Here is a 27,828-nt window from a genome sequence, read left to right as displayed (position 1 = left end):
AACCATGGTACATGCCCTTGACCAGAATCGAACCCGGGACCCTTCAGTCTGCAGGCCGACGCTCTATCCACTGAGCCAAACCGGTTTCGGCATAGATACAGACTTTTCCTTTTAATGGCATACCTTACCCACTGATTTAAAAGGAAATATTTTATTGCTGTCATTGCACTAAATGAATGTCACATGCATTTGGTTAAGATACTGTATTTGCAAGTTCTTTCCATTCTAAAACTTACCATCACTGGTAACATTTATAGCCTCATGATTCTTAAGTCCTTATTAGCAATAAAGAAATTTTAAAATCGCTATGAGATTTAAATATGCCTGTTGATCAGTTGATCAACAGGCATATTTAAATCTCATAGCGATTTTAAATATGCCTGTTGATCAACTGATCAACAGGCATATTGGAAGCAGAAAGTAGCTCCGTGGCAGTAAGTACCATCTCCGCAGAAGAAAGCCAAGTTCAATGGCCAGTGTCAGACTAAGACGTCAGAGATGAGAGAAACCGTACATTTCGACTTGACAGTGAAGAGGTATGGATCTGAAGGTTTACAGAATCTCCTTTCTCTTTATAACAATGTTCTAAACTTTCCATGCCTTCATTTGGGATCTATTCATTTTCTAAAACAACAAAGAGTATTTCTTTTCAACCATTCTCTGACAAAAATGTGGAAATGAGCAAGTCAAAGATGATATATCCAAGACCAGAAATCATGGATTTTTCATCCCTCTGCACCCCAGAATATTTGAACTATTTCAAATAATAAACCGTGCCTTTGTTTTTCTATTAAATACTTCTGAAAATAGGATAAAAGCATTTACATTTTACATTAAGTACTAGGACCTGTGTTATTCAAAAGAAGAAAGGAAACTTGGTTAGAATTTTTTGTTTCTGTGTTTTGATCTGAATGTTGATCACTTGCTTGATCAGTAACATTGAAATATGTCATAATCATAACCCTTCTATTATATAGAATCTTCAATCCAGAGACCTGAAAATTATTTGTATTATCTTGTTTGCAAATAATACTGGTCATTTTGAGAATAGGAAAGTTAGGCCCTGGCTGCTGTGACTCAGTGGTTAGAGCATCAGGGTCTCAAGTTAGATTTCCAGTCAAGGGCACATACCTGGGTTGCAGGTTCAAGTCCTAGCCCCAGTTGGGGTGTGTGCAGGAGGCAACCAATCCATGTTTCTTTCTCTCATCGATAGTTTTCTCCCCTCCTCTCCCCTCCCTTCCTCTCCCCTTCTCTCCTCTCCTCTCCCTCTCTCTCTCTTCCTTTCCTCCCTTCCACTGTAACAATCAATGGAAAAAATAGTCCCCAGTGAGAAACAACAACAAAAAAAAGAAAGTTAAGGAGAAACTAAAAGATTAAACACTCAAGGACTAAACCTTGGCCTGATCAGTATCAACTCCATCTGCTCAGTCTCAAGGACTGACTTGAAATCTTAAAGACCTTTGCTCTTCTTAGACCAATGGTACTAACTTGAAACATTTTGGGTTCTCTGACACTAAAATAAAGAGTCCTCAATATATAGATTATCTTTCTGTAATTATAGTTGACCCTTGAACAATGCTGGGGTTTGGGGCACTGACCCCTGCATTATCAAAAATGCATGTATAAATTTTGATTCTCCCAAAACATGTCTACATTCATCCCCTGGTATCTATGGGGGATTAGTTCTAGGACCCCTCGCAGATACCAAAATCTGCAGCTGCTCGAGCCCTTATATAAAATGGTATACACCGCCCTAGCCGGTGTGGCTCAGTGGATAGAGCGTCGGCCTGCGGACTGAAGGGTTCCGGGTTCGTTTCCCGGTCAAGGGCACATGCCCGGGTTGTGGGCTCCATCCCCAGTCGGGGGCATGCAGGAGGCAGCCGGTCCATGAATCTCTCTCATCATGGATGTTTCCATCTCTCTCTATCCTCTCTTCCTCTCTAAAATCAATAAAAGTGTATTTAAAAAAAATAAAATAAAATAAAATAAAATAAAATAAAATGGTATACACCAATGCATACATTCAGTCCTCCACATCTGAAATTCCCAACCAAATTTTTAATCTGCAGTTGGCCGTATCTGTGGATGCAAAATCCCGGGAATATGGAAGTCTGACTGCAATATTATTGAAAAAAATCACATATAACTGGAACTGTAAAGTTCAAACCCATGTCACTCAAGGGTCAACTGTGTATGAAATACCTATGTATGAGTCAGTGGCATGGTTTACATGTATATTTGTTTTGTCTGTTTCTTTTTAGTGACTAGGCACACACAAGAGACAGAAGAGTCCATATAATCAGAAACACAGGAGAAACAGACACTGATCATTTATTGTTCTTGTCTCAGGTTACAACATATTTGTTGTAGAAATCTTGGAAAATAGAAAAGCACAAAAAGTAAAATATAAGTTACCCAATTTCCTACTTCCCCATTCTAGATAGCTACCTTTATCATTTTGATTTATCTTAATAAATTTCTTATCATGCATGTGCATCTCAGCTGTCATCTGGCATCTCCCTATTCCTAAAGATATAAACAAATTAGACTCAGATTTCTTCCCAGGCCTGTGGAAAGTCCAATAATCTCCTGAGTATTTCTGCAAATTCCTCTAGGCCTGGTGGAGGAGGAGGTGAGGGGAATTGGAGAAGTCTATCGCATGGTCCCTCCAGCTCTGATTTCTTGCCTCTGCCAATTCCTGTTCTCTGCTCAGGCAGCCCCTTCATGGTTTACACACAAACTAAATGTGATTCCCTTCTGTGCCAAACTTTAGTGAAGGTTCAGGAAGGCTTGGGAAGATGGAGAGACTGATAGAGGTTTACTTTACTCCAATGAAAACTTACAATTGAATTTTTAACATCCCTGCTCTTAAACTCTTTTCACTTTTCTGACAACTTGGACTGTAGCCTCCTGCCATTTTGCTGGGATATATATATATATATATAATTTTCACTAACTTTTGCTGAACCCACTCTATAACTCTACTCCCCCCCCAAAAAAAAAACACAAAACAAAAACTAACAAATATTTTCAATTTATCATGCTAAGCTACTCAAATTTATCTAGACTTCTAACTCAGGGACAGAGTGCCCGGGTTAAAATCCTAGGGCAAGTAAACTCTCTAAGGCTCAGTTTTCTCATTTGTAAAATAAGAATATTGATAGAACCTCCTTTTTTAGCTAAAGCACTTAGCTTATCACCTGGCACATTTAATAAACAGGAACTACTTTCATTCTTATTGAGAAATATTTCATCTGGACTGCATAAAGCCAGGAGAATCAGGCTGCACCTCTGTTGAGTACTCCTTTCCAGTGACCAGAGCAGTGGAACTTGGAGATTAAGAACACACAATCTGATGCTAGAAGATCCATCATTTGTGATGTAATTAGGGCCCTGTCACATGTGGGATTCTCAGGAAGCAGACACTGATGTGGAGTTTAGGGTGCAAGATGACTATTAGGGATTGATACTTGTGGAAGGAAGGGGAAGGAGCAGGATTGGGCTAATATGATCAACCATTCTGGTTTGCCTGGAATGAGGGATTCTTGGCACATAGGACTTTTGGTGCTACAGCCAAGACAGTCCTGGAAAAACTGGGATAGTTAGTCACTCTAGCGGAGGCAGAAGTTGAAATGCTACTCAGGCTCATCACAGGTTCTGCCACCCAGGCAGGGAGCCCTGTTGCGACTGTTACCCATCAGAATTGTTCCATGTTGGGCCAAGATGGCTGGGCCTTTACTCCTTGCCTCTCTGTCACCCAATGTAGGCTGCCCTGGGAAGGCCCTGACCTTGAGCCAAATAGCTGAGCTGACCCCGAAGGTACTGACAGGTGAAGGCAGCTGGACAGAAAGTCCTTTTAAGGACAGTGACTCTCCACGTCTACCACAGGCATCATTTTGTCCCTCAGTTTCCTTCATCTGCAAAATGGGGATAACAATGGTAAGTACCTGGTAGCTTTATTGTGAGGATTAAATGATTAATTGGTGTAAAGTGATTAGAACAATGCCCAGCACACAGTACGCCCTGAAGTATTAGCTCTGTGACCACATCAAGTATTTTCCATAATGCTTACCGTCAGTTCCTGAATTCTTGATCTCTGAGTCTCCTTTTGTCAAACTACCATATTAGTGTCCAAAATTCCCTGTCTGGTTGTAATGCACATGATTAATCTACAGCTTTCTTTATTTAATCTGGTTGGATTGGGCCCCAGGTTGGTTTCTTGATTACAGCCAAGAACCTGGGGTATGAGGGTCTTCCATTTCTCTTCCTACTCCCTGGTTTTGGGTTGAGTTAGGAAACCTCCTCAACTCCTTATGCTATGCTATTTCTATTACTGGATAATGAAAAAGATTAAACAAGGACAAAAGTGACAGGAAAGAAGGACAGAGGAAGAATGTTTAGGTTAAAAGTAGCTTTCACAAAAAGAATTTAACCATGACAATTTGGAAGCTGGCGGGGTGGCGGTTGGGGGGGCTATAAATGGCTGAGTGACTAAAGAGCATTTTTAGCCTGGGTAAGTTTTGTGATCATGAGGCTGATGAAGTAAATGATCCTCACCCTGACTTCCCTTTCCTCCAAAATAAGCCATGTTGTGTAACTTCATCGGCGGCCGCTGGCTTGCTGGTTCCTCCATCCTAAAGAAGCTAAAGCCACGAAAAAGTCATGTGAATCACATTATGAGTAAGAGCAGGAAACAGCACTTGGTTAAAATTTGGAGTGTGACATTCTCAGTGTGAAATACTTCCCTCCCCGAAGAGCTGGACACAAATTACTTTTTATAGTAGCCCCGGGCTTTTCATTTACGCAGAAAGGGAGGTATGAGGGAGCAGGGTTCCACACCCTTTTTTTTACCTGGATGATGTCCTTCTGTGTCATCTAAACAGATGCTACTCAAACAAGAAGGTGGGTTATTTACTCCCTCATCTCATCACCTGCGCTAAAGCAAACAAGCAAACAAACCAAGCGAAAGAGCAATCTTAGAGGCCATTTACCAAAAAAATGCCTACAACAGCTCTTTGGCTTGTTCTTCTGCTAAATTCCAAGCATTACTTGTGTGGTTCCCTTGCCTGAACTGTTGGCACGAGAGGTGTAATTTTATCCTCAAAGCAGGGTGTTCCTCTGGCACCGAGCCAACGCAGTTGGCTCATTCACTTCCTTCTCTGCTGCATTTCCTCGGGGCTTTTATACATGTCAGAAGCCTATTATATGACGACTCAGGAGGGGATACAGGAAGTATTGCTCTTACTCTGACATTGGCTACTCACCTCTTTCTAGCCAAAACTGGTTTACTTCACCAAGAGAGCCACAGAGTGTCCTTCATCTTCGTTCCTTCCCAATTGTGTAATCATCACGATGGAAATTCAAAGTAGAAAGAACTTCCCTCCCCCCTCTGCAAGGGAAAGTGACCTGAACTTGCACTCCTGGTGAGGAGCCTGGGCTGCCACATACTGAGGCTTATCTGATTTCTAAAACTGAGTTCTCTTATGCAGGTGACTCAGCTGATATCCTTCAGGTCTCCCTAATGGAAGAGGTTGCATGCATCACTTCAGCCTTCCTCACTAGCCTGGTCTTTGTCAAGAATAGGCGCACATTTCCTATTCTAACATATTATGATTGGAGGCACCTGGCCCAGACTAGGGATGCCCACTCTGCATCTCTTTCCAGGAATCACACAGATGACCTTGATCTCGGGGCCCAGCCAACTGCACAAACTATTCCCAGGGAACCAAAAGGTCACATTCCTTTGTGTAATAAAGTGAAGCTGAGCCAGACCTGCCTGGTTTTATATCTCCACAGAGGCTCAGGGTTCTGATCCAACTGGTGTGGGCCGAGGGGGAATAGCACTGGAAACCTGCACGCAGAATCACAGTACAGGATGATCTGTGTGCAGAAAGGCGGTGAGAAGCCAGAGAGCGGAGAAAGGGGGGGCTGCGGGTTCAGCCTCCCCTTTTCATCATGCGACTCTGAGATCCTCTTACCAACTGGAGCGGTGCCAGCTGAGGCTTCTTAGTCAAAGACGCAAGAGAGAACATTTCTGGGCTGGTGTTTGAGCAGGTGATTCACTCACCTTTTTGTCATTAGAAAGATGCAAGAAAGTTAGTTTTTCCATACATTTTGAAATGAAAAAGAAAGCACAATAGCTGAGAAAATTATTCATTTGCCCCCGATTCAAATTTTACTTTATGGTCATAAACCAAAATCATGCCTCATCTTAGAACTACTCGAGCTTCATAGTTAATGCATTTTAAGGTTTCAAGTTGACCATACATGTACCATGAGGCTTTTGTATCCTATGAAAATAACTGGATATATTTAATATCTTCTATCATTTTTTTTTTGTTTTTACTCTATACTTTCAATAGAAATACTCCTAAAGTGATCTGATTATTTATTTCACATACATAAAAAGTGTGATGGTTAGTTTATGCATGGTTAGATATTTTAAATTAGTATTTGTATATATCTCTGTGGATGTTTTGAAAATTGCTTATCAAGAAATGTAAGAGAAGATAGATACTGCATTACAGCGGGTAGAACCAGGCATTGATGAAAGAATCACTTCTCCCTGAAATCAAACTACCCCCACATACATCTTTAAGTCACATTTCTTCTCTATATCTCCTGCTATCCCTTTTCATATAGTTTGCCTTCCTTCCTACTACATCTTAAAAACATGTCTCCTTTCTCCTCTAGGATTCAGCTAGAAATAGGAGTAAACTGAGATCCTGAGATACTTTTTCAACAATGGGAGCTCCCCAGAGTGAAACTTTCGCTTGAAATCAACTAGAAGGCTTATAGCTTCTTTGGAATGCCTCTTCCCTTTAAATCCTTTTGGGCCACTTTGGCATCTGGTGAAATCTCTGCCTCAAAACATGGCTGGAAAACCCTCCTTATGTTCACCAGTTTTTCCTTTCTTTGCCCTTTGATGAATTTGGAAAAGGTTATAGGAGTTCACTACACAGGAGCAAACTGTGTTCTCCACAGGAGTCATAACCCAGACCAAAAAAACAACAACATGAAAATCTTGGACCTATAGAATTCTGAGGCTTTATATATATATATATATAATTTTTTCTAAAAGAGAGATTTTTGGATGCTATTTGCAGGACTCATCTGTGGGCATAATATTGTTTTATGATCTTTTATGAACCATAAGCTGGAATTGTTAAAATAACTACAGGTGGACAGATGCCAAATGGCAAAGCTGGGGTGGAAAGTGGTGGTAAGAGGGGATTTTTACTGCTCCATTTACTCACAAAAACTCCACCCAATAATTTCTGCAGAGCCAGACTATAATACATCGAATCCTCTGCTGATCTCTAAAATCTGGAGCCTCTTAGTTAGGGTGAGTAAAATATCCTGATTGAAGTCATTAAAATAAGCACTGATACAAGTGCCCAGGGAAAACTGGCAGTGGAACTGCTGAGAAATCCCCTAATTATTCCATTTTCCTAAGACTCATCGCTTGTGCTGACATTCTGAATATACTTGCCAAAGAAGTTGCTTGTATTCTGTTAATAGACAAATACCCGAGGGTGTCGGGGAAGAAGACATCTGTAAGAAAGCATCCTGGCAAAGGCAGGCTGTGTCAGCATAAATTTCACAGGGTGAAGTGACTGTTTCAGCTCATGCTTTCCTACTTGTTGAGAAATAACATTCCGACAACTGTGAGATGTTGAAAAATAAAAATAATGCTTCAGAAGTCCACCAGCATGGTCCTAATTTGTTCCCACTTTGAGGGCACAGATGGGACAAGGCTTGATGAACTGTAATGTCACAGACAGCGATGTCTATTTGCATGAGTTGATTTGCATGGCGGAGGGAGAGGGGAAGATAGCCTGTGGCTTGGAGAAAGAAGAAGGAAATGGAAAAGATAAACAGCACCCTATTTGATCCTTCGGCTCAGTCCCAGGTGCTTACATTGGAGCCTTAGAGAGAAGGGCTGTTTGCAGTCACTAACGGAAGTGTTTTTAAAGGGCACCTGTAAAACAAGTGGACCTAGGCCGGGATGCTTTCACAGGGATGACGCCCCGTGAAAGCATTAGAAGCAGCACACATTTGACACGAGTATCAGCCTCATCGTGCTTGGTACTGACAGAGGTAAGGAGCCAACACCAGCACATGGCTTCTTAGGCCACAGCTGAAAACACAGGAGGCAGTGAAAAGTGTTAACATGAGAGAACTATGAGCACATAGGCCACAACCTTGGGGATTCTGGAAGACGCTTTGGGTGAGGCCAGAAAAATCTACATTATGCAAGTGGGAGGAAGAAGCAGTAAACTTTAGGATTTGTCATTAATCTAACCCTATTTGTATTTCCCCGCTGGTGGAGCATGATTAATAAGAAAAATACATCACTTCTAAGTCCTTCAACCTAATATTAAATCATACAAGTCAGTATTTTATTCAAGATTTTTAGTTGCAGACAACAGAATTCACTCTTGCCAGTTTAGAAATAAAAAGAATGCCTGAATGGGTGTTATTTAGCACACAGACTTCTGGCAGGGCCAGGGAACCATGCCCGAAGGCTACTTTGCTAGAAGTTACATCCCAATGACACTGCTGGGCAGTGCAGCAGGGACTCTCGGCACAGGCACTGCGGCTGCACTGACAACCCCCACAGGGGACGCCGACACTGGGGCTGCTCCTGTGTCCGCCTCGGTGCCTCTGCCAAGCCCCACAGCCCTCACCAGAAAACTGATTCTGCATGACACCTGCTTTCTCATGGTTTCCTCTTCTACATTGCAGTGCACAGCTGCATCTGATTGCAGAAACAAGGTCACATGCTCACACCCTGGCTGCAGAGAAGGCTGGAATAGTGAGTTCTAGTTTTTCCCTTGAGAAGGCAGGATTCATAATGTCTAAGTTTCCTCGATATGGGAAAAGCTTTCAAAAGATGCTGCGTGGCCACAAACATAACAAAAGTCTACATGAGATCATTATGCAACCAAACCCTTGTTAAGCAGCAGGCCAATGTTTAACTCCTCCTGCTTGTCAGGGAGACTTGTTGGGACTGGTTCAGAAAAAAGCCAAAGAATAACACACTTCTGTAACAAAGGAAAGACTTTCCAGTGGTATTCGGTCCACAAATTGTTCTTTTCCTACCAAATACAAGAAGATTTATGTCTCCCCTTATCACCTCAGCTTTAAAGGGTGTTCCCAGAAACTTTGCAGAAGTTATTAGCACACTGGTGGGAAGTCACATTTCCACCTTGTCACAGAGTTGAGAAATAGTAGATAGGGAAACACTAATGAGCACAATCTAAATACAGTTGTTGAAATCTGTGAGGTGCAAAACCAAAGCCCCCACCCCCCACACACAAGACTTTAAATGATTGCAGAGAGAGAGAGAGAGACTGAGAACTCTCCATTATCAGTAGGTCACAGCTATGAGGAGTGCTACAGACAGACATAGAAGTAGATCAGCACAGAACACAAAATCAGGCCTATGTAAGAAGTTCAGGGCCTGAACCAGGTCAGTAACTTTTCCTTACCAAAATAATCTAAAGCAGAAATGCCCAATAGAATTTATCCTACAAACCAAGATCTATGGATGGATTGTGGCTACCTCAATTACCTTGTTGAGGACTATCAAGAAAAATGTTCTTAGGTGAACCTGTTTTTACAGAGTTGATACTTCTAACTTTGTATTTTCCTTTATTCCTTGTTCATTCAATCATAAATATTTTTTTCGTTATTTAATCTCTTATTGCAAAGAGATTAGAGCAGGAATAATACCTGAACTTTTCATAGATATGGCCGCCTCCCAGCTGGGTCAAAGTTGGGCCTATGGAGATTCCACAAGTACATCTACAGGAACAGAGGCTCAGCACTTGGAATCTTTAAATGGAAAGACTCTAGGAAGTGTTGACATATATTTCCAAGGTGGCATCTACATACACCAATAAGATCTCTATTTCTGTACAGAATATCTCTAGTATACTTTGGGAAAGGTCCAAAGTGGGGCTAGTTCCCACCTAAAGTTCTGAAAAGCTTGATCTCCAGGGTCTCAATAGTTAGGGAGGAGAATGCAGAAAACCATTCATCCTATTGTGGATTTTAAGATAAAACTTCTATTTCTATAATCTTCTTTTTTTTTTTTAAATGCATAGCAGTCTTCCCACCCAAAATATATTCACTATGAACTGTAGAGTGTCTTAGGGAGAATTTAGAGGCAAAGAACAGAATTCCACTTAGTTCAAATAAAGAGAGGGTTGATTGAAAGTCAGTTTATTATGGGGTTATGATAAGCCGGTGCAGGAGATCAAGTTGGCATTATGGGACCAAGAAGGTGATTTTGCAGATTTTTCTTTCTCTCTGTTTCTCCTCTGCATTTTGAGGTACATGGTCTCTGTTTGTCTCTGGGCATCTGCTCCATCCTTCTGCTTCTCTGTTTGCTAACCGGCTTTTCCTGCTGACTCATGGTTTCTCAGCTTTCCCCTCACTAACTAGCATGAGGCTTTGGCCTGCTGTGGCAGGCCAGCGTGGGCATGACCTTGCAACTTGACTCTGCATAGCTAAATGACTCAGCCTCTTTGTCCCTATTCCAAATTCTTGCCAGAGTATCCGAATGGCCCAGCTTAGGTCATATGTCTATCCCTGGGTCAGTCACGGAGATTGGTGGGGCACAGTCACACGGTATGAGGTGCTGTCCCTCCCAGGGTCATGAGTGGGGCAGAGCCTCCAAGGTGGAATGTGGGTAGGGAGAAGGGAATGTTTGGCATTTCTAGGCAGACTTGTCTAAGAGGGGTATGCTGAGTTATAATAAAAAGAGCCTCATTTTTGGAGTAAAATAAATCTCTGCCACTTCTTAGTTGTGAAACTAGACAACACTCCTAATTTCTCACAGACTCGTTTCCTTATATGTAACCTGAGGGAATGGAACAAGACGACCTTCCAGCTCTTGCTGTCTATGATTATTATTTGCATTTTTAGAATTTCATCATGTAAGAAATGACCAACTCTAATATCCATGATTTGGCAGGTTTTATATGAACTATCATTCAAAAAGCTGTCTTGGCAGCAAGTTCAGTGGTGTATTATCCCCAACATTACCATTACTATAAACACTTTGGAAGGCCATTATATGAGCTAGCAATGTTGAAGTCCCTAGGTAGGCATTTAGCCAATGTTTCTTGCTCCGAGTAGAATTCGAAAAGAAAAGGAGAAACAGACCTTGTTCTAAAAGAGTTTGCCTTTTGAGGTATTAGAGGCTTAAAAAAGTAATATGGGTAGAATTCACTCAATTCTAATGTTGTTGGTGAACAATTGGTGAACCACCCCCTGCAAATAAAGACAAAAGACTGTTAATTGAAATTGCTTTCTATCTATGCCAAATTAATATAGCTATCTCACAATATGTGAAGTTGAGGCATTCTTATAAAGTTGCCTATCACGCAAAATTAATTTTCCCCCATTGAAATCCATTGTGGTATTGAAAGAAATTACAATTGGCTCTTTTAACATTTAGCATATTCCTATCAAGAGAGGAAGGATCCAGCCCTGGCCCAGTGGCTCAGTTGGTTGGAGCATCCTCCTATACACCAAAAGGTTGCAGGTTTTATTCCCAGTCAAGGCACATACCTAGGTTGCAGGATCGATCCTGGTTGGGGTGTATATGGGAGACAATGGATGTTTCTCTCTGACATCAATGTTTCTTTCTTTCTCTCCCTCCCTCCTTCACCCCCTCTCTCCCTCCCTCCGTTCCTTCTTCTCTCCCTCTGTCTCCCTCAACATATCCTTGGGTGAGGATTAAAAAAAGAAAGCAATGATCCAAAGGGAAACATTAAAAAAAAATAATAATCCCAGTGAGAATTTCAGTTTCCCAACCTGTTCAAGTTCCTTTAAAAGAGCCCCAAGCATACACACAAACCCATTATTGACAGCAGGTAAATATGTCTTGGGAATAGAAGACCCAGGCCACCCCCAATTTTCCCAGTATAGCCTTTAGTTCTTCCTGTATCACACCCTTCACTTGACTGCACACCTTAACTCTGATCATTACCTGCCTCCTCTTTTTAAATATATATTATCTCTAGATTGGAGCTGAAGAGTTCAACTCAACTTAATTGAGTACATTATTCATCTACTAGAGGCCCAGTGCACGAAATTCATGCATGGGTAGGGTCCCTTGGCCTGGCCTGCAATCAAGGCCAATCAGGTTCCCCACCACTTTGCCTCCTCCTTCCCTCACTCCCTCAGCGCCCTACCACTGCCACTGGTCGCCCGCCATGTTCCGCATCACCCCCTGGTGGTCAATGCACGTCATAGTGAGCGATCAAATTTCCAGTCCCCCAGTCGAACTGCCGAGGGGACACTTTGCATATTAAGCTTTTATATATAGAGATGGTAGCAGAATAATCCAAATTCTTCCAATAGGATAGCCCTAATGTACTCTGTAATTCTCCTTTCCACCCTAGAAAGCTCATGCTTAATAATCCTAGGTCTTGGGCAGGGAGCATTTTTTGCCACCTGCTATGCCTGTTTGCCACTAGAAAAATGGATTTTTGTTGTCCTTGAATTTTAAAATATCAAATGTTTCTCTTTTATATATAACTAGAGGCCCGGTGCACGAAATTTGTGCACGGAGGGGGGTTGTCCCTCAGCCCAGCCTGTACCCTCTCCAATCTGGGACCCCTCGAGGGATGTCCGACTGTCCATTTAGGACATTATTTCAATTATAGCCCCAACCTAAATGGGCAGTCGGACATCCCTCTCACAATCCAGGACTGCTGGCTCCCAACTGCTTGCCTGCCTTCCTGATTGCCCCTAACCACTTCTGCCTGCCAGCCTGATCACCCCCTAACCACTCTGCTGCCAGCCTGTTTGCCCCCAACTTCCCTCCTCTGCCGGCCTGGTCACCCCTAACTACCCTCTCCTGCAGGGTTGATCACCTCCAACTGCCCTCCCTTGCAGGCTTGGTCCCTCTCAACTGCCCTCCCTTGCAGGCCGGGTGCCTTCCAACTGCCCTCTCTTGCTGGCCATCTTGTGGTGGCCATCTTGTGTCCACATGGGGGCAGGATCTTTGACCACATGGGGGCAGCTATATTGTGTGTTGCAGTGATGATCAATCTGCATATTACTCTTTTATTAGATAGGATAGAGGCCTGGCACAGGGGTGGGGGCCAGCTGGTTTGCCCTGAAGGGTGTCCCGGATCAGGTGGGGGTTCCCTTGGGGTGTGGGGTGGCCTGAGCGAGGGGACTGTGGTGGTTTGCAGGCCGGCCACGCCCCCTGGCAACCCAAGCGGAGGCCCTGGTATCTGGAATTTATTTTCCTTCTACAATTGAAACTTTGTAGCCTGGAGCGGAGCCAAGCCTGGGGCTCCCTCCGAGGCAGGCAGCCATTGCTGTTGGGGCTATAATTGAAACTTTGTTGCCTTAAGCGGGTGGGCGGCAACCCTGGCCTGCTCTCTCAAGCTCCATTCTGCCGCCATTTGTTTGAATTTGTTTACCTTCTATAATTGAAACTTTGTAGCTTGAGTGGAGGCTTAGGCCTGGCAAGGGCAGGCGGAAAGCTTGGCTTCCTCTGTTACCTAGGAAACCTTGCTCTCTGTGGCTGTAGTCATCTTGGTTTGGGTTAATTTGCATACTTGCTATGATTGGATGGTGGGCATGGCTTGTGGGCGTGGCTTGTGGGTGTGTCGGAGGTATGGTCAATTTGCATATTTGTCTATTATTAGATAGGATACTAGAGGCCCAGTGCACAAAATTCATGTATGGGGGGGTCCTTTCAGCCCAGCCTGGACCCTCTCCAATCCGGACCCCTCGGGGGATGTCTGACTGCCAGTTTCAGCTGGATCCCAGGGATTGGCCAAAACCGGCAGTCAGACATCCCTCTCACAATATGGGACCACTGGCTCCTAACTGCTCACCTGCCTGCCTGCCTGATCGCCCCTAACTGTCCCCCTTGCCAGCCTGATCACCCCTAACCCCTCTGCCTGCCAGCCTGATCTCCCCTAACTGCCCCCCTCTGCTGGCTTGGTCACCCCTAACTGCCCCCCCCCTGCTGGCCTGGTCTCCCCTTACTGCTCCCCCTGCCAGCCTAGTCGCCTCTAACTGCCCCCCCTGCCAGCCTGGTCACCCCCAACTGCCGCCCTGCCGGCCTGGTTTCCCCCAACTGCCCCCCCTGCCGGCCTGGTCACCCCACACAGCCCGCTGGTCAATCATTTTGTCATCCCTCGCTAACCCCCTTGCAGGCCTGGTCGCTCCACGCAGCCTCCTGGTCAGTCGTTTGGTCATCCCTCACTAACCCCCCTGCCTTTTTATTTATTCTTCCAGCATTCCCCTCCCAATTAGACACCCAGACCCCTGCTGCCACTTAGCTTGCTGTGTGCCCTATATCAGAACTACACACCTTATCATAGCAATGGTTCCATTTATTGAGCACTTACTATGTGCTTGCTACGTATCTATATATATAGAAGCTTAAGCAACTGTCCAACTGTTCAACTGTCCAACCGGTAGTTATGACGTGCAATGACCACCAGGGGGCAGACGCTCAATGCAGGAGCTGCTGCCCTCTTGCACTCTGGGATCCCTCGAGGGATGTCAGACTTCAGGTTTCAGCCTGATCCCAGGCCGAGGGACCCCACCTGCCAGAGGGACCCTGCTCACTCCGCAGACATGCTTCGTGCCCTAGCGCCACCCCAGGTGCAACTGGCTGGGCAGGGACTGCAGGAGATAGGCTCTAGGGCATGTCAGGCCCATCTCACCCAGTCCTGCCCTGCTGGCCACCTTCTAATTAATTTACTTTCAATGTGCATGAATCTGTGCACTGGGCCTCTAGTTTTATATAATATACTACAAGGCCGGTGCACGAAATTCGTGCACTGGGGGAGGGTGTCCCTCAGCCCAGCCTGCACCCTCTCCAATCTGGGACCCCTGATTTCGCCCCCAACTGCTCTCCCCTGCTGGCCTGATTGCCCCCAAGTGCCCTCCCCTGCTGGCCTAATGGCCCCCAACCGACCTCCCTTCAGCTCCCTTCAGGCCTGGTTCCCCACCCCCCCCCCAGCTGCCCTCCCCTGTCGGACATCCACCCTATACTAGCAAAGGGCAGTCGGACATCCCTCTCACAATCTGGGACTGCTGGCTCCTAATGGCTCGCCTGCCTGCCTGCCTGATTGCCCCTAACTGCTTCTGCCTGCCAGCCTGATCACCCCCTAACCACTCCCCTGCCGGCCTGATTAACACCTAACTGCTCCCCTGCTGGCCTGATTGCCCCCAACTGCCTTCCCCTGCCAGCCTGATCTCACCCCCAATTGCCCTCCCCTGCCATCCTGATCTCACCTCCAATTGCCCTCCCCTGCTGGCCTGATTGCCCCCAACTTCCCTCCCCTACTGGTCTGGTCACCCCAACTGCCCTCCCCTGCCAGCCTGGTCGCTCCCAAGTGCCCTCCCCTGCAAGCTTGGTCCCCCTGCCGGCCTGATGGCCCCAACTGCCCTCCTCTACAGGCCTGGTCCCCCCCAACTGCCCTCCCCTGCCGACCTGGTTGCCCCCAATGGCCCTCCCCTGCCAGCCTGATTTCGCCCCCAACTGCTCTCCCCTGCTGGCCTGATTGCCCCCAAGTGCCCTCCCCTGCTGGCCTAATGGCCCCCAACCGCCCTCCCTTCAGGCCTGGTTCCCCCCCCCCAACTGCCCTCCCCTGCAAGCCTGGTCCCCCCCCCCCAACTGCCCTCCCCTGTCGTCCTGATGGCCCCAACTGCCCTCCCCTGCAGGCCTGGTCCACCCCAACTGCCCTCCCCTGCTGGCCTGGTCACCCTCAACTGCTCTCCCCTGCAAGCCTTGTCCCCTTCCCCCCCAACTACCCTCCCCCATCAGCCTAATGGCCCCAACTGCCCTTCCCTGCAGGCCTGGTCCCCCCCAACTGCCCTCCCCTGCTGGCCTGGTTGCCCCCAACTGCCCTCCCCTGACGACCTGATCTTGGCCCCAATGGCCCTCCCCTGCCGGCCTGATCTCGCCCCCAACTGCTCTCCCCTGCCGACCTGATCACCCCCAACTGTCCTTCCCTGCTGACCTGATCACCCTAACTGCCTCTGCCTGCCTGATCACCCCTAACTGCCCTCCCCTGCCAGCCTGATCTTGCCCCCAACTGCCCTCCTCTGCCGGCCAATTTGGTTCTGATTGGTCGGTTTCTATGCCAGTTAGCGTCAAAAGCTCCGCCTCCTAGGCAGCCATTGGCTCCTCACAGTTGACCCAGATTTGGTTCTGATTGGTTGGTTTCTATGCCAGTCAGGGTCTCTGGGCCTATCAAAGGGCATGATCAGAAAGGCGGGGCTGATCAGCAGCCCAGGTGGAGGCCTGGAGAGAAATGGAGGTGCAGCTGCTGATCAGGCCTGGAGCTAAAGAAAGAGGCCAAAGTGCTGATCAACAGCTGCCACAGAGGCTATAGATCAGACCCTGCTTCTCTCTTTAGGCCTCTCTCTGGGCCTGATTAGCAGCCCCCTCAGCAGTCAGTGCTGAGTCACCATGCCTGCAGCCATAGCAGTCAGCACTGGGTCGCTGTGGCAACCCAGCGCTGATTGCAGGACTGACTTCCACTTGGTCGAGCCTCCTGGTCTTTGAGGATGTGATGGATTCAGGGTTTTTATATATTAGGAATATTTAACTGGTGACGTAGGTATATTATCATTTAATTTTATAAAAGAGGAAACTATGACTTAAAGAGATTTAGTAAGTTTCTTAAGAACACTCAGCTAGAATGTGGTGGAGACACATTCCAGTTTCTGCTGTCTGACTGCTGTACCTTCTGTTCATTGGGCTGGCCCACCTGGGTGCCTAGAGTTTAGAACTAAGGTGGCATTGGTCCCTAGAACAGAATTGTGGTCTCCAAGATCACGGCTCCAAGCCCCCTCAGACTGCCACCTTCAGATGCTTGTCTTTCTCAGAAAAAGAGGCACACACATCTCAGTTGCTGGCAGCCTTTTTGGCCACATGCGGAGAAGCCTTGCTGTTCATTTCCAATGTGCTGGGACCATTTGCTGAACAAGTGAGCTCTGAGGGCTGTGCAGGCTACATCCCCAAAATGGGTTGGTTACCAAAGGTACCCTCACCTCTCTACCTTAGGCTAGCCCCTCTGACACAGGCTTTCCACACGTCCCTTAACTCCCCTCCCCCATAGTCTGTCTCCTTTATGAGAGCCAACACTTACAAAGAGTTTGCCATTCAAAGAGCTTTGTATATATTAGTTCATTTACTGCTCACATCAGTCCTTAGAGTGGATATTATTAACATTCCCATTTCACAAAGGACCCCCAGCCACCCTGCCTTGGGCTTCTGTTGGGCCAAAGATGTTTTGAGGGTGTAGTGTCCCAGTTGGATGAATCAGATGGTGTCACTCCTGCAGATGGTCATGGGGGTGGAGAGAAAGAGCTGGCTCTCAGAAACACTGGATTTAGGCAGTGTCAGTACCCAGCTCCCACATGGCTCCTGGACAATGAAAGATTCCCTGCCGTGGCTAAGCAGTACCTACTTTCTGTCCTCCTGGCCCCTTCTGCCCAGTCCTGCCCTTTCTGGTCTCCTAATCTCTCTTCTGTCTTTGTTCTTCCCCACACCCTCAAGAGGTGAGAAATATTCTTCTAGTCCTGGGAAAGCTGCCCTCTCTCAACACTGCTATTTTTTTTTTTTTCTCAGTGGCACTTGCTATATTTTGATATTACTGCTTCAAAGCACCTTGCAGAACTTCTTAATGGGTTTAGGCTTTTTGGAAACACAAAAGCCAGACAAACTGTCTCTGCTTTGGAAAAGTTCCTTCACTGAAGCAATGAATCACAAGGATTACTTGCTTAAATGGAGGGGGAAACAGGAAGGGTGGAAATAATGGGAGAAAAAGTTTTCATTAATATTAAAAAATTAATCTCACCACATATGTTCCCTCTTGAGACTCCCTTTATACTCATGACAACCTCAAAGAACTTGTTTCTGTAGGTTATATGTACTAATGTTTAATGTATTAGAAATTAAGTTGAATAAATGAATAAAATATTTATTCATTTTAAAATAACAATAAACCCATTACATGTTAACATAAATCACATATTTTTTATTTAAAATAATTTTCTAAAACAAAAAAAGATTTAATGAGGAGGCATTGCTCAAATTTTTGTAAATCATTTAAATGTCTGGCTTAATAGAAGGCAGCTGGGCTCTCCTATCTGCTTCTGCACTCAGTGTGTTGTGGTGTCACATGTCATGTAGCCTCTGGAAAACTTCCCTGTACACTTGTAAGTGAACGAGAGTGAGCGAGACAAAGACCTTGGTATTAAGATGAAAATACCTAGAGGAGGGCTTTTGCGGAGGACCACTTTCTGGCCCTGCACTTTGAGAACTGCTGTTTTAGATCATGAAGTACAGATACTAACCCTGGGAGGGAACAGGTATGGTTTTCATAGAAGGGAGACGGTATACGTAATGGGTAAGGACATTAACTTTCGAGGCGGACACTTCTAGGCTTGAATCCCAGCTCCTCACCTTCCTATACAGTGAGCGACCTTGGGAAGGTTTCCGAATTTTTCTAAGCCTCAGCTCTCCTACCTATAAATAGCAAACGATACTACATTGCTGGGTTGTTGAAAGATGAAGTATTTTCCAAACTTCATTAGTCATATCTTTTGTCAAGTCCATGTAAGGCCTATACTATTATCCTCTTTATATTATTCCATAGCTCACTGTTAAACTTAAATACATTTTTTAAAAATATATTTTATTGATTTTTTTACAGAGAGGAAGGGAGAGGGATAGAGAGTTAGAAACATCAATGAGAGAGAAACATCGATCAGCTGCCTCCTGCACACCCCCCACTGGGTATGTGCCCGCAACCAAGGTACATGCCCTTGACCGGAATCGAACCTGGGACCCTTGAGTCTGCAGGCCGACGCTCTATCCACTGAGCCAAACTGGTTAGGGAAAACTTAAATACATTTTTAAGGAAATTTTACATCCTCATTACAAATGGAAAACAACTTGCCCTAAATTAAAAGTGCAATGAAAATAAAAAAGACCTTGTTTCCAGACAAATGTTATGCCCAAGGCCTGGTCTCCTTATGTAACAAAAGGAAATATGTTAGGAAGTCACTCAAGACCTGCACCGAAGGGACTCTACCAGATGTGATCAGAGGGAGTCAGAGACCTAAAGAAGAAATAGCTTTCTCATTATGAGATGGGATTTGACTTCTGCCTGACCCATGCACCACTTAATCATCTCCCCTATTACCTGAAACCATTTCCTGTACCACCCCACACTTAGGTACACTGAGATCATGCATATGTAAAGTCCTTAGCTCAATTCCTGGCACAGGGGAAGGACTCTTCAGTGTGGCTTTTGTTATCTTTTTTAACTCTTCCGTTTCTTTTCCCACACAAGTTAAATGACTCACATAAGCCCATAGTTATTTGGTGAAAGGCTATGACTACAATGCCTGTCTTTGTCCCCATACAGATAAAAGCATGGACTCTGAAACTGGGCTCTGTCACTATAGAGCTGTGTGACCTTGAGCAAAGGACTCAATCTCTCAGTCTTCTTATCAGTAATATGGTGATAAATGGCACCTAATTCATAAGGTAAGAGCAAAGGATTTAATACATGTAAAGCACACAGAGCATGCCTGACAGGTATTTAATATGATATACATATTAGCTAATAGTATTTCTTTTTCACCAGCTGGGTTTGACAATAGTAGTCATTAGCAGGCAGGTTACTATAGAGACATTTTTCTCAAAATATTTGAGAAGAAGGACCAGTTACCCGCCTCCCCCACCACCAATCCATGTGGACCAATACTTTTATAAACAGAACAAAAGTGAATTACTAGAAAAATAAAACAATACTTGTAAATAAAGCAAAAGTGAATTACTAGAAAAATAAAAGAGAAAATGTGAAATACAAGCTCACTTTTTAAATTAGATTCAAATAGACATACATTTCAATAAAGATAATCAGAGAAAAACAGGAAAAACTACAAAAATGTGTACATTGTTCATTGAAAGCCTGAGTACAGGCAATTAATGGTCTTACTTTAGTACCTTTTTGTCATTCTATATCTGCAAGAAAGCAAAGAGTTATGAAGGAAATAGCAATTCTCCATATTAAATGCTGATATGTATACTGGAAACAAACAATTTCTATATTAATATTTAAAGTTTTCATGTGGTAAGTGAGCTTGCTTTTTCATTTTATTTTTCAATTACAGTTTACATTCAATATTATTTTGTATTAGTTTGAGGTGGTGAGCTTGCTCTTTGCTTGTCAATTTATCTTATCAAGTTTGGATAGATGATAGCACTATGAAGAGAGGATCGTGTATATCTAAACAGTTCCTAGGTTTGCTTTAAAAACATTCATAGTAGAGAAACCAGTCTTACAGAGATAGGTGGGAGTGCACAAACATTCAATTATAGCAGCCTGTTCAATGAGATTCGTTCTTTGATGATGCCCTGACATGTTGTGACAATGTCAAATTACTATAAAAGTTTCTGAACCATCATGGCTGATTTTTGTATTTATCTCGTTGTGGCTGGGAACAAACCCACAGACCACACTTTGAGTAACAGTGATATGGAGCACAGTGCTGGAATGATGAGTTGCATAATTTTAGGAGCGATATTACTGGATGGCAGATGATGCTTCAGTTCTTTATCAAGACTATTTCCACTTTTGAAGAAAAAAAACAACAACTCCTATTCACACATTTGCATTTCAGGGGCTAAAGAAATCTTGAGAGGAATACTGAGGCTATCAAAGTAATGCTACAAACTTTACAGAGGAAGGAAAACTGGGGCAGAATTTGCCCTTTCCTCTCAAACTACAAACAGCCTTTTCATACTCACAGACTTGGGTAGTAATTGTTCACACACACCTGTGAGCTTCATGAGAGCAGAGACCATGTATTTTTTACCTGTAACTGGAGCACTGAGCACAGAGATGGGCCTATAGTAATCATTCAGTAAACATTCGTTAAGGGAGTGGATTCTAAAGCTTAGCTGTCTTAAATCTTTGTTGGAGTGCTGTGGAGGGATAGTTACTGGGGAAAGAAGGAACAGTTTAGCAGTATAGGAGATGTATGCATCTTTCCTTTTTCTTCTTACTATTTTGCTAGGTTATCTTCTCATGAAAAGCAAACACAAATTCAGGTGTGTTGTCTTCATTGAAAGTCATTCTGAACTCCACTCTCTTGCAGAGCAGAACTCCACTCTCGTGAGCATTTTTAGGTTGCTCAGAATCCTTTTTTTATTCTACTTTCTCTCTATCACAGAGGTCATTCTTAGTTATCTTGGTATTACTGTGGCCTCACAGAGGGCCTGGCACACACGTCAGGACTGTGGCATAGTGTTATTAGCACATCTGCCAGGAAGCGGCCATGTGAACTAGAGCAGAGCTCCTCATATTTCATGTGCATGTGGATCACCTGAGGGATCTTGTTAAAATGCAGATTTTTTATTCAGTTGCTCCAGGTGTGCTCCCAGGTGTGCTCTTAAGAGATGCCAATGCTGCTGGTCCAGGGGCCACAGTTTGAGTAGCACGAAACCAAAAGAAATAAAAGGAACCTGAACTTCGATTTAGCTGCTTGTTTTAGCAAATGAAGCTAAAAAAACTGGAATGATTTTTAGTGATCTGTAGCTAGCTCTTTTGGTGATACCAGGAAAGACCTTTTTAAGAAAGGAAAATAAGTCATGTGGGCCACACGTGATTCCACAATACTCCCTGGGAACTCACAATTGTCTTAGAACAGAAACATGATGCCACAACAATCCACCATCTTTTAAAGCTTGGTACTCAAGCATCTGGTTCCATGGGGAAGCAAAACACAGTGAAGCAGTCATAGGCTACATTCTTTTGTGTCTTCTGGAATATATGATGGCACTGTCCTTAAAAAAATTTTTTCATCACTTACTACTTATTACTATTACTAGCTTTCCCGTTGCAGGAAAATTCCTGCAATGGGATTTCCTGCTGCACTCTACCCCGCCTCCCTTCGTTCCTCCCTTGCCGCCCGCCTTGCCTTCTCCTCCGGCCCGCCCGCGTTTCCCTTCGCCCCCGGCCCCGCCTCTGCTCCGCCCTTGCCGCCCGCCTTGCCTTCTCCTCCGCCCCGCCCTTGCTGCCCGCCTCGCCTTCTCCTCCAGCCCGCCTTCGTTTCCCTTCGCCCCCGGCCCCGCCTCTGCTCCGCCCTTGCCGCCGGCCCCGCCTTCTCCTCCAACCCGCCTTTGTTTCCCTTCGCCCACGGCCCTGACTTCGCTCCTCCCTTCTCCTCCCCCTGCCCCCCTGGCTTGCTTGCTTCTTCGAAGCTTTACTCCCCTTTGCAGCTCTTGGCTTCTTTGGACACTGTTTTGATATGCAAATTAGCCGCCATCTTTGTTGGGGCAATTTGCATACTCGTCCTGATTGGTTGGTGGGCGTGGCTTGGATGGTGGGCGTGGCTTATGTGTAGCGAAGGTGCGGTCAATTTGCATATTTGTCTATTATTAGATTAGATGGTGGATTGTAAAATTTCAATATATGTTTCTTTCCAGGTTTCTTTGCTGCCAAGTCAACAATGCTGAGTGCAAAACACACCTTTGGGGGTCTTACAAACTTGGGTAATACTCCCAATTCTGACCCATTTACGACTGTGTGGCCGTAGGTATGAGCCACAGGTTCAACAGTAAAATAAGATTAACACTCCTACCTTGGAGTTCTATTAGCATAAACTGAAGGGGCACGTGGGCCATGGTGGGATCCCTATAAATAATTTTTGTTCCCTCCAAATATTGCCAACCTAGGCTCTAAGTCACGTACTTAAGTGGGATTAAAGTGAAGCACAACCTGTAACCCAACTACACTAATTTGGAACCTAGATCTTATCTGAGTTCCCTCCTAGGAGCAGGGGATAGAGGTTGGCTAAGAAATAGACCTCCAGCAGCTGTGACTGGCCTCTGGGCAGTCTAATAAGAAGGTATTCTTGAAATTCTTTCACTACTTCAGCTTGGTGAGATTTTAGAGTTTGTCTTAGCAGGGTAATAATAGCCATCACTGCCCTAGATGGTTTGGCTCAGTGGATAGATGTGGGCCCTCGGATTGAAGGGTTCTGGGTTCCATTTCAGCATGTACCTCAGTTGCAGGCTCGAACCCCAGCTTGAGGTGGAAACCAATCGAAGTGTTTCTCTTACATTGATGTTTCTCCCTCTCTCTGTCTCTCCCCCTCCCTCTTACTCATTCTAAAAATCAATGGAAAAATATCCTCAAGTGAGGATTAAAAAAATAATAATAATAGCCATTACTTATTAACGGCTAACTACATGCTAAGCACTGTTTTGAGATATACTGGCTTTTAGTTTTCAGATTGATGATAATTGAGATGGACTTATTTTTTCCTAAAAATGATATTTTAGTTTAGAAATAATTATGATAAATGGGATTTTTGTAAAAGAATCTTCAGACAATCACATAAGATAGAAAGTAAGCTTCTCTGAGGGTGGGAAGCATGTTCTGTTCCTCTTGTTCCCACAGCCACACTCCATGTCTCACTTCTCAGAGGCAAACCATGTTAAGAGTGCAAGACTGTCTCTATTTTTTTAAAATATATTTTTATTGATTTTTTACAGAGAGGAAGGGAGAGGGAGAGGGATAGAGAGTTAGAAACATCGATGAGAAAGAAACATTGATTCAGCTGCCTCCTGCACACTCCCCACTGGTGATGTGCCCGCAACCAAGGTACATGCCCTTGACCAGAATCGAACCTGGGACCTTTCAGTCCACAGGTCGATGCTCTATCCACTGGGCCAAACCGGTTAGGGCAAGACTGTCTCTATTAAGAGAGGGACAATTTTTATGTTAAGTGAAATAAGCCAGTCAATGAAAGAAAAATACCACATGATCTCACTCATTTATGGATAATAAAGAACATTATAAACTTGAACAAAAAGATAGATACAGAGACAGTAAAGCATCAAACAGACTGTCAAATTACAGGGGGAAGGTTAGGGAGAGGTGGGGGAGATAAGAGATCAATCAAAGGACTTGTATGCATGCATATAAGCATAACCAATGGATGCAAAACTCTGGGGGGGGGGAGGGCATATATGGGAGTGGGGTGGAGGGTGGCAATGGTAAGATATGTACACATATAATACCTTAATAAAAAATAAAAATTAAAAAAAAAGAGAGGGACAATTTCTTGGACTAATTGGACCACAAAGAATAACTGTGGGCCACAAGTTCTAGATGAAATCTAGCCATTTCTCAGACATCTGGTGAAGCCCTAAGCTTAACACCGGCCCCCAGGACTGTCAGTGACCAATAAGTGGTTCCAGGTTGAGGCTTGCTACGAGCAGGTGGGGTTGGAAAAGCTGATCCTGGGGGAAGAGTTGGGCCGATTTCCTCATTTCCTTCATACCACACACCTGACGGACGCTTATAACCATGGGCTTGCAGGGAAAGCCCAAAATATTAAGGAAGTGTAGGTATCATCTCATTCTCTCACAAAGTCTTAACACGGAAGGTTGACTGTGGCATCACAGAAAGCCAGGACAAGAGGCACACATGAGAATGGGAGCCCGACATGGACAGGGACACCAGCTCTGAGTCAGGCTTGGACTCAAGCAGGACAACAGAACTGACACCTGCAGTAGGAGGTGTGAAGGAATTCTAAAATTGAATGACCAGGAGGGGCTAGGGACAATCTTCGGGTACCCCACTGCTGGGGAATGGTATGTTAAGCTTTTTCACTATTCATCCAATGTTTATTAGTGTATATTTTATGCCTGAGACTCTGCAGTGAATAGAGCATGCATAGCTCAAAGTATTTCAAATAAATGAACTTTTCAGACAACTACAAGTTGTGATTTTCTTAAATACTATCAATGGAACATTTTATAATATTGTATTGGTAACATGGTTTTGAACTGTATACTAAACATAGGTTGTGCTTTACTGATGACTTGGGGTCACCATCTTATTTAGGATTGCCACATAAAATAAAGGACACCCAGTAAAATTTGGATTTCAGATCAGCATAGGCAATATTTGGGACAACTGTACTAACAAATTATTCCTCGTTTACCTGAAATTCTAATTTAACTGGGTGTCTTACACTTTTATTTGTTAAATCTGGCAATCCTACCATTATTATATGATGCTGTAATAATACAGTAATGCCTCAGGTGCATTGGGCTGATTGTCCTGATATTTTGGGGCTCAAGGCTGTTGTGCTTTTTGAATTTTGTAGTTATTTTTTAGTCTTTTTCTTTACTATCCAATGATTGTATTGCTTGTTGTAGTCAGTGGATAGCATCCTCGCTTCTCATTCCCCTCTCCTTCTACTTCATTGTTCTAATTGGTGTGGGCTGAGAAAGAAGATCCCAAACATGGTTGACTTTTCTGTAAAGTAAGAGTAACTAGTTTCTGAGTAAGGATTCAGGTACTTAAAGATATATATTTGAGAGAAATATGCAAATTTTAAAATAAGGACTTCATAAAAATTTATTTTTACTGCCCAGAGATCATCTTGTAGTTTCTTTCAAAGTCCCTCATGATTTTGGATGATGTTCCTGAAAATCTTTAGGAAGAGTCAGATATATACTGATTTCGCTCGAGGAATCATAGTAATCATGCCTTGAGTCTGGGGACTAGACTAGATGACCTTTTGAAATCACTCACAGATATGTAATTTTGATTACTCTATGACCTATCCAATCAACTCAAAATAATGACCACATCCAAAATAATGAAATCAAAGTAAAATTACCCAGCATCATATCTGCAATGAAAAATAATATGTATTCCAATTATGGTGCTTAGAAGAGGTTCTGGCCAGGCTGCAAAATCTTATGTGGAAGGAATTACAATGTCTAGTCCTCCCTGCTGCACTCATTTACGCAGTGATTAAACCATTTTTTTTGTCCCTAGGCAATGCTTGTTCTGAATATAGATTTGAAGCCACTCCTGAACTGGAACTGCTGTTCCTAATGCTAAGCCTACCATTACTCAAACTCAGCATGCAATGTCAGCAAACACCTCTCCACACCTTACATATTTGCATTTATCTTAATTTGACGTCAGAACAATAGTTTGGAAATAATTTATGGTGCGAAGAGGATCTTCAGGCTCAGGATGATGAAATTTTGTGTCATCCAGCTATGTCTACTTTTACAGGCTTTAAAGAATGACTCATCTGAATCAGATCCTGGGGAATATTTTGGGAGGTGTTAGAGATGTCGAGGGCCAAGCAAAGACCAGCATCTTGGTATAGTAGTTTGATTCTTTTCAGAGGCTTCTGATATTGTACAAACTGGAAAATGCTTGCTTGATTGTTGCAAAACTATTCTAAATATTTCAAGCCTTTAAAGTTTGTTTTAGGCCTTTTAGTCACAACAAGAGCAATTCTGGCCTGTGTAGGTCACTGGAGCCCTTAGCTGTACTATATATTTAGATTCATCTGACCTGAATAAACTTATTAATGTGTTAAATATAGTTTTCTTTTCTTCTTGATAAACAAAATAAAATTCACTTCTAAACAATGTTAAGACTTATGGGCTTTCAAGTATTATTTTTATTTTGGTCTAAGAAATATTTTCTTAGTTTTTTTTTTTCTTCTTCAACAGCTTTCTTCTACCCTAACATGGTTGCTATAATATTTTAGTAGATATCTATCTTAAAGGACAAGGATAATGTGGGCTACTGGGAGGATAGGGTGATTAAAACATATTTAAGAAATATTCAGCTTCAATTGTTGAAGTTTACAAGGTACTATACTATAGGCAAGGAGTTAAATAGTACAGTGGTGGGAGAGGCAGATTCATGAATAGAGTTATATTACAATGTGGTGAGGGTAATGATGAAGATATGCAGAGAGGTGTCTCTTTCTCCGTGAAGCTATATAACAAATTCATCCTAGAAGGGTTGAGGGAAGGCCTCCTATAGGAGTTAGCCTAGATTGAGTCCTAAAGGTGAGTAGTCAGGCAAAAAAGTCTGAGCAGAAAGCCTGAGCAAAGACACAGAAGTGAATAGAGAAAGGTCTTCCTCTCAGCTTCTTAGTGATTAGTAAAAGGGGAGGCTGCCCCGGCCCTGTCACTGTTTAATCATAACAGAGAGGCTTGTGTAGATATGCTGTGCAGTGGTGATCACAGTGGCAGCTATTATGACTAAAATGTTAAGTTTACTAGATATCCCCTACCACCTTTACATACAACCCTTTTAATTTTCCAGGCGGTCCCGTGTAGCTCAAATAGCCACAACGCCCTGCATTAGTTTGCTAGGGCCGCTGTAATAAAGCACCATACCGGGGTGGCTTAAACAACGGAAGTTTATTGTCTCACAGTTCTGGAGACTAGAACTCTGAGATCAAGGTATCAGCAGGGTTAGCTCCTTCTGTGGACTGTGAGGAGAATCTGTTCCATGCCTCTCTCCTAGCTCCTGGTGGTTTGCTGGCGTCTCTGGCTTTCCTTGGCTTGTGGGCACCACCTAGATTTCTGTTTGCCTTCATGGTCACACGGTGTTCTGCCTGTCTGTGTCCAGATTTCCCCTTTTTATAAGAATACCAGTTTTACTGGATTCCCAGTAACACCTCATTTTAATTAATTACATCTGAAATTACCCTATTTCCAATATGGCCACATTCTGAGATACCTGGAGTTAGGATTTCCACAAATTAAACTTAAGGTGACAATTCAATTCACAACACTCCCTTTCCAATATAAGTTCTATAATTTAAGGTCAAATCTTTATTTCAGAAAACATTTACCAGGAACATAAATGTTTTGTTACTTGTTTTCCATGGGTTAACCTTCCTACTCTTAAAAATAAAATATGTGTAACCTGTTAATTTTACCTTATCACAGATTTCATAAAGTGTTTGAAATTT

The 27,828-nt window shown here is 43.8% G+C and overlaps 1 long non-coding RNA gene across 1 annotated transcript; it reads left to right on the top strand.

Annotated features, from left to right (window-relative positions):
- The first annotated feature begins 3,431 nt into the window (after positions 1–3,431).
- Positions 3,432–21,162, top strand: LOC114227972 (uncharacterized). The gene is made up of 3 exons (XR_003614077.2): positions 3,432–3,939; positions 19,434–19,555; positions 21,091–21,162. It is a non-coding gene; the product is annotated as an uncharacterized LOC114227972 (long non-coding RNA).
- The last annotated feature ends 6,666 nt before the right edge of the window (positions 21,163–27,828 follow it).

Source organism: Eptesicus fuscus, chromosome 10, assembly GCF_027574615.1.
Source record: "Eptesicus fuscus isolate TK198812 chromosome 10, DD_ASM_mEF_20220401, whole genome shotgun sequence".
Taxonomy (NCBI): Eukaryota; Metazoa; Chordata; class Mammalia; order Chiroptera; family Vespertilionidae; genus Eptesicus; species Eptesicus fuscus.
This window is presented reverse-complemented; position numbering and strand designations above follow the sequence as displayed.